We start from the raw sequence: 7,650 nt of genomic DNA, 5'->3' as shown, positions 1-7,650 counted from the left end.
AATAAATTTGGAAAGCAAGATGGATTCTAGTTCTTTGTATGTGATCACAGATAAAATCAACTCAAATCTATTTAGCAAATGAGTTGTCAAAAAGAGATTAATTACTCATCCATCCAGAACTAACTTGTTACATTAAATAGCTGGGAAGACGTAATAGCAAATATGTATTCTCTTGGTACTTGGATATTGTGTAGGAGTTGAGGAAATGAGAGGAGACACAGAACACTGAACCTAGTAGGGGTGTGAACACCTGTAGATTTTAAGTCTTTGCTGCTACTTCTTAGCTGTGGGAAATTTGATAGCAGAATGAGAAAAATAATCCCTTTGAATTACACTGGTAAAAACAGGATGCACGTGACAACCCTCTGGGAGCAACATCCAACTGGGAGCTAGTACGTCTCTACAGTTTTTTTTTATAGTTCCCATTAGCTGAATGCTACTCAAAATGTGGTCTGTGAGCTGGTGCTGCTCTGTGAACTCTCTTATAGGCCCCCAATAAGATACATCAAAGCTGATGGAGCAAACCCTTTGAAACAGTGATCCGATATTGCCTCAACACTGGAGCATGTGATCAGTGGCTCCTTTCACTGAGCAAATTCAGGTTAACTCACAAGTTATATGTGGCATGAATTATAAACAGTTCATAGGGAACAGAATCACTCAAGGTTAAGCTGTCAAAAACCCTAAGATAGGAAAACCTAAAAAAGTAAGCATTTTTAATAAATAACTTATTTTTACAAGAAATTTAAACGTTAGTCAAGTGTTGTTTTTTTTTTAAAGTACAATGCCAGCCGGTACGTGGTGGCACACGCTTCTAATCCCAGCATTCGGGAGGCTGAGACAAAAGGATTGCGGTTCGCGGACAGCCTCAGCTACATAGTGAGGCCCTCCGCAACTCAGTGAGACCCTGTTTCAAAATAAAGAATAAAAAATAGGGCAGAGGGTATAGCTCAGAGGTCAAATGCCTCTGGGTTCCATCCCCAGACCCGCAAAAAATAAAAATAAAAAGTATAATGGCAAAATAAGTTTCCCAGAACACATTTGCCCCAACTCAGTCTGTGTGTGTGTGTGTGTGTGTGTGTGTGTGTGTGTGTGTGTTAAGGATGGAACCCAGGGGCATTCTACCTCCGAGTTACACATCAGCCCAATTTTTTATTCTTTATTTTGAAACAGGGTCTCCCTGAGTTGCAAAGAGCCTCACTAAGTAGCTGAGGCTGTCCGCAAACCACATCCTCCTGTCTCAGCCTCCCAAATGCTGGGATTACAAGCGTGTGCCACCGTGCCCTGCTTAAACTTAGTCGTGTGTGTGTGTGTGTGTGTGTGGTACCGGGGATGGAACCCAGGGCATTGTACCTCTGAGCTACACCAGCAGCCCTATGTTTTTAGTCTTTTTTTTTTTTTTTTTTGGAAACGGGTCTCACTGAGTTGCAGAAGGCCTAAGTAGCTGAGGCTGTCTGCAAACTGCGATCCTCCCGTGTCCGCCTCCCATATGCTGGAATTACAAGCGTGCGCCACCACATCCGGCTTCAGTCTTTATTAGAATATGAAAATAGCCGGCATGGTGGTGCACTCTTGTAATCCCCGCGCTTGGGAGACTGAGAAAAGAGGGTCGCACAGGTTCAAAGCCAGCCTCAGCTACTGAGTGAGGCTCTTAGCAACTTAGTGAGACCCTGTGGAAGGATGGAAAGCCTTCCAAGGGTGGAAAGCCTCTGGATTCCATCCCCAGTACCACCAAAAAAAAAAAAAAAAAAAGGAATATGCAAATAGTAGTTTACCAAATGATGATGGTGGAAGTGATTTTTTAAAAATTAAAAAACAGATTGAAAGAGTTTGCACCTGCTTTGCGTAGAATATGACCCCTCAAACTGAATCTGTTTGGCTTCGTAGCTGTAAAGGATGGTCAGTTGATAAACCACATTGCATTACTTGTAGAAACTAAGAAATCAATGAAGCCACCTAAACTCAACTTCAGTACTATTTGCATGAAAAATAAACAAATAAGTCTAAAATCACACACACACACACACACACACACACACTCCAACACTTCGTACACAGTACTTTGAAAGTTTCTTTTTATGCTTTTTAATGCATTATAATAATCATATCATAGTGAAGTGAATAGCGATACAAACATACATGCACACAGCATTGCTGTTTCCCTCCTTGCACTTGAGCTTGCTGAGACCAACAAACCATACACACCTGACATGAGTCAAGAAGAGTGAAAGACTGAATCTAAGATATTTACTCCCAACTGATGAGTGTACCTCAAAACATATAGCTCAGAGCCAGGCGTGGTGGCGCACACTTGTCATCCCAGCAGTTGGGAGGCTGAGTCAGGAGGATCATGGTTCATGGACAGCCTCAGTTACTTAGTGAGGCTCTTTGCAACTCAGTGAGACCCTGTTTCAAAATAAAGAATAAAAATAGGGCTGGGGGTATTGCTCAGATATAGCATACCCCTGGGCTCTATTCCCCCCCCCAAAAAATACCATAGCTCAGGTGTGACTTCTAGTGTACCACAGATTGATATATTCAGAAATTGGCTAATGAAATAAACTAATGTAATAAAAAATAAAGCTAGCAAAAAATCAGTGTTTTGCAGTACTAGGGATTGAACTCAGAGGCGCTCCACCAATGAGCCATATCCCCAGCCTGTTGTTTTTTTTTAAGACAATGTCTACTAGGTTGCAGAGACAAGCCTTAAACTTGAATCTTCTGCTTCAATCTCTTGAGTAGTTGGAATTACAAATGTTTGACAAGCAAAATATTTTTTATTGCAACTTGATGTAATTAACATTTAAAAATCTTTTTGCCGGGCATGGTGGCGCATGCTTGTAATCCCCGCACTTGGAAGGGGGAGACAGGAGGATCGCACAGGTTTGAAGCCAGCTGCGTGCGCTGACTTAAGAGACCCTGTTTCCAAATTTAAAAAGTATAAAAATAGGTCTGGGTGTGTAGCCTGGAGATAGAAGGGTTTCCAGGAACCCCAGTACCACTAAAAAATAAATAAATAAAAAATAAACAAAAATAAAAATCTTTTTTATGCATATGTATTCTGAGCATACTGGCAATATAAGAGAAGAATCTTTTTCTCAGCTTCACTGCTAACAAATGTAACTTGTTCTGGACTGAATAAAATGGTGAAAGGTAGCCAGGTGTGGTGGCGCACACTTGTTTTTTTTTTTTTTTTTTTTTGGTTTTTTTTTTTTTTTTTTTTGGTGGTACTGGGGTTCCTGGAAGCCCTGCTACCTCCGGGCTACACTCCCAGACCTATTTTTACATTTTTATTTGAAACAGGGTCTCCTAAGCCAGCGCGCGCGGCTGGCTTCGAACCTGCGCGATCCTCCTGTCTCTGCCTCCCAAGCGCGGGGATTACAAGCGTGCGCCACCACGCCCGGCAAGTGGCGCACACTTGTAATCCCAGCATTCAGGAGGCTGAGGACGGAGGATCACGGTTTACAGCCTCGGCTACTTAGTGCAGCCCTTTGCAACTTAGTGAGACCTTGTTTCAAAATAAAGAATAAAATACAGGGCTGGGGGTGCAGCTTGGAATTAGAATGCCCCTAGGTTCCACCCCCAGTATAGCAAAAGTAAAATAAAATAAAATAAAATGGTGAACGTTTACATTGTCTACAAACATGACTGGGAGTCTAGTTTCTGGGCACAGATTATTCCGATGGCATAGCTGCACGGGTAGAAACTTCCTCAACAAAACCTGCAGAGCTCGGAAAATTACGACAAGAATTAATAAGTAGGGTGGTATTAAACTAAAAAGCTTCTGCTCGTCAAAGGAAATCATTAAGAGTCTAAAGAAAAAGCCTGCAGCATGGGAGAAGATCTATGCCACCTACCCCTCTGATACAGAGGGGTAATAGCTAGAATACATAAAGTACTTAAAAGACTCAACACTAAAATAGAATAATCCAGTCAGGACATGGGCAACTGAACTAAATAGACACTTCACAAAAGGATTGTGAATTATTTTGGAGGCACATAAGATTGAAGGCAAAAAGGAAAGTTTGAATCTTTTAATTTTTTTTTGTTTGTTTTGGTTGTTTTTTGCTTTTTTTGTGTGTGTGTAGTACTGGGGGTGGAACCCAGGGGCTTTTCTACCTCCGGGCTATACTCTCAGGCCTATTTTATATTTTATTTGGAAACAGGGTCTCACTAAGTTGCTGAGAACCTCACTAAGTAGCTGAGGCTGGCTTCAAACCTGTGCGATCCTCCTGTCTCAGCCTCCCAAGCGCGGGGATTACAAGTGTGTGTCACCATGACTGGCAGTTTGAATCTTTTAAAATACAGAGTTTTTATAAGTTAACAACAGTTATCAGTGAAAAGAATAATGATCTTGATGTTCTGCATACATGAAAAATTATTATCTAATGTCTTATTAATTATATACAATATTTTTATTTTTGTTTTTCATCAAAAAAGTATAAGAGCTGGGCATGGTGATGTATACCTGTAATCTTAGCACTTGGGAGGCTGAGACAGGAGGATTGTAAGTTTGAGGCCAGTCTCAGAAACTTAATGAGACCCTCAATAAGTTAGTGAACCCTTATTTCAAAATAAAAATAAAAATAAAAAGGTCTAGAGATATAACTTGAAGGTAAAACAGCCTTGGGTTCTACAAAAAAAAAAAATGTGTAAGAAGTTCATGGATCCAGAAACCATTTATCAATAATGTTACAGAGTGGGTAATTGAGAAAACAAATTATACCTGTTCCAGTGACGGGAGGGAAGCCTTATGACCTGGATCTTAACGTTCCCCAAAGCTCATGCACTACGGATTTGTCCCGCTGACGGTTCTGTTGGGAAGTGAGGGAACCCTAAGAGTGGGTCATGGCTGGAGAAGTGGGGCCTCTCCCTTCTCTCCCCCTCCTGCTGCTCTTCCCCTCCTCTTTCTCCTTCTCTCTCTCTTTCCTTCCTGGCTTTCATGGGGTAAGCAGCTTTCTTCCAGGATGGAAGGCCTCACTAGTGGCCAGAAGTCACTGGGTAGAAACCTCTGAAACCATGGGCCAAAGTCAGCCCGTCTCCTGCTAAGGTTTTATCTCGGTATTTTGGGACATGTGACAGAAAACCAACACAGCAAGGCTATGTAAAATACACACTTTTTCAGCTTAAAAAAGTAAATCCAGCTAGGCACGCTTGCAATCCCAGTACTTGGGAGGCTGAGACAGGAGGATCGCACAGGTTCAAAGCCAGCCTCAGCTACTTAGTGAGGCTCTTGGCAACTTGTGAGACCCTGTTTCCAAATAAAATATAAAATAGGTCTGTGAGCCGGGCATGGTGGCGCACGCTTGTAATCCCCGTGCTTGGGAGGCAGCGACAGGAGGATCGCGCAGGTTCAAAGCCAGCCTTGCTGGCTTAAGAGACCCTGTTTCCAAATTTAAAAAATATAAAAATAGGTTTGGGAGTGTAACCCGAGGTAGAAGGGTTTCCAGGAGCCCCAGTACCACAAAAGAAAAAAGAAAAGAAAAAAAAAAAGAATAGGTCTCTGAGTGTAGCCAAGAAATAGAAAGCCCCTGGGTTCCACTCCCAATACCACACACACACACACACACAAAAAAAAAAAGGGTTGGGGGGGGGGTGTGACTCGGAGGTAGAATGCCCCTGGGTTCAATCCTCAGTACCACACACACACGCACACAAAGTAAATCTACCAGGCATGGTGGCACACATCTGTAACCCAGTACTTGGAAGGTTGAGATAGGAAGATCACAAATTTGAGGACAGCCTCCACAACTCAAAGAGGCCCTTCACAACTTAATAAGACCCTGTTTCAAAATAAAAAATAAAATAAGCCTGGGGTATAGCTCAAAGGTAGAATGCTCCTGGGTTCAGTCCTCAGTAACACACACACACACACACACACACACACACACACACACACACACACAAAGGGAACCCTCAGTTCCTCAAAGAATTCATCCATTTAGACAATTTTATTGCCAAGTATATTAAGGAATTTCTACATAGCACCAGAGCACAAAATTTACACAATTAATATATTACGGTTAGACAGACCAAGCACTATTTAAAACAACATACAAGCCAGAAATGGTGGTGCACAGCTGTATTACAAGTACTTTGGAGACTGACACAGAAGGATTACAAGTTTGAGGCCCGCCTCAGCAACTTAGCAAGACCCTGTTTCAAAATAAAAATTTTTAAATGGCTGGAGGTATAGCTCATAGGCAGAACGCCCTTGTGTACAGATTCTCTCCCACAAATCACTGGTATAACATAATCACACCTAGCAGTGTCCCTTCTATTCAGATTTTGCTTCCAAAAGGACCAGAGATGTTAAACAAGGTTCTGAATAATTGCCTTGCTAGGACCTGGTTAAACTTGGTCAAAATAGTCAGACATCCATTCATTCATTTGTAACTTCTTCAGCATGTCCTTGACATGAGAAAACATGAAGATGTAGTTTGCTATAATTAAATGAAATATTACTGTGAGGGGTAAATACCCAGGCACCATCTGTACAAAATCTACCTTGAGTGGCCAACTGAGAACAGCTCCTCTAACCCAGGTCCCAGGTGGGTAGGCTGTTGACCTGGATCCAGTTTATTCTGGACACTGCATAGGAAAAGAATGGGATTAGAATGAGGTACAAGATTGGACAGGCAGGTGCAATAACTCAGGCAATTCAGAAAAAAGACCATACTGCAATAGTTTAAGGAATCAGAGTTTTCAGAAAGTAAAAATTACACTCTGGGGTAATTTTGGGGGTATTCTTGACTCTCAAGTTTTCCAACAGTGAGCATCTACTTTTTTTAAAAAGTTAGGAACTGTATTATTTTGAAAATACAACATAGCCGGGCGTGGTGGTGCACGCTTGTAATCCCCGCGCTTGGGAGGCGGAGACAGGAGGATCACGCAGGTTCAAAGCCAGACGCGCTGGCTTAAGAGACCCTGTTTCCAAAAATAAAATAGGTCTGGGAGTGTAGCCCGGAGGTAGAAGGGCTTCCAGGAACCCCAGTACCACCAAAAAGAAAGAAAGAAAGAAAGAAAGAAAGAAAGAAAGAAAGAAAGAAAGGGAAAATATGACATAAGTTTTGTTCCACAAAAATTCATTTAGATATATTTCTTCTATTTGGTTTTAATGAATAACATTTCTTGATACTTTAACTTTTCAAAACTGATTTACTAAGCTAACAATGATAAGTCTTGGTTTATGTGAGTTTCTAAATTTAACATCAGTAACCAAATGTGCCTAATTTTTTCATTATTTGGAGATGAATTCTTGGCAGTATACCCTCCTAAATCCCGTGGAACTCTTATGTCGAAAGAGTTGCTTCATTTCCACTAAATAATTAGACCTACCCCCTGAGTCAGTGGAGACGCTCAAGCCTGAGTCCGCCTGGATGCCAACCCAGAGCAGAAGGAACAGGGATCTAATCATTTCTCCTTAGCCCATAGCAAATCAAAAGGAAAAATGTGTTGGTTTCAGAGACCAGAAAACAGAAAAGAGAGCAGATCTTCTTGGGAGATGAGTTCAATTGGCCACGAGATATCTTGGACTTCTCTGCCTCAGACGACAATCTTCTGAGTAATCAGGATATTTAGCAATGCATATTTACAGGCGTGTAAAGCACAGGTCCCTATCCCAAAATATCTCCTCTGTGAGTGCATGTT

This window comes from Muscardinus avellanarius, assembly GCF_963383645.1.
Source record: "Muscardinus avellanarius genome assembly, chromosome: 9".
Classification (NCBI taxonomy): Eukaryota; Metazoa; Chordata; class Mammalia; order Rodentia; family Gliridae; genus Muscardinus; species Muscardinus avellanarius.
Note: the sequence above shows the minus strand (reverse complement) of the source record.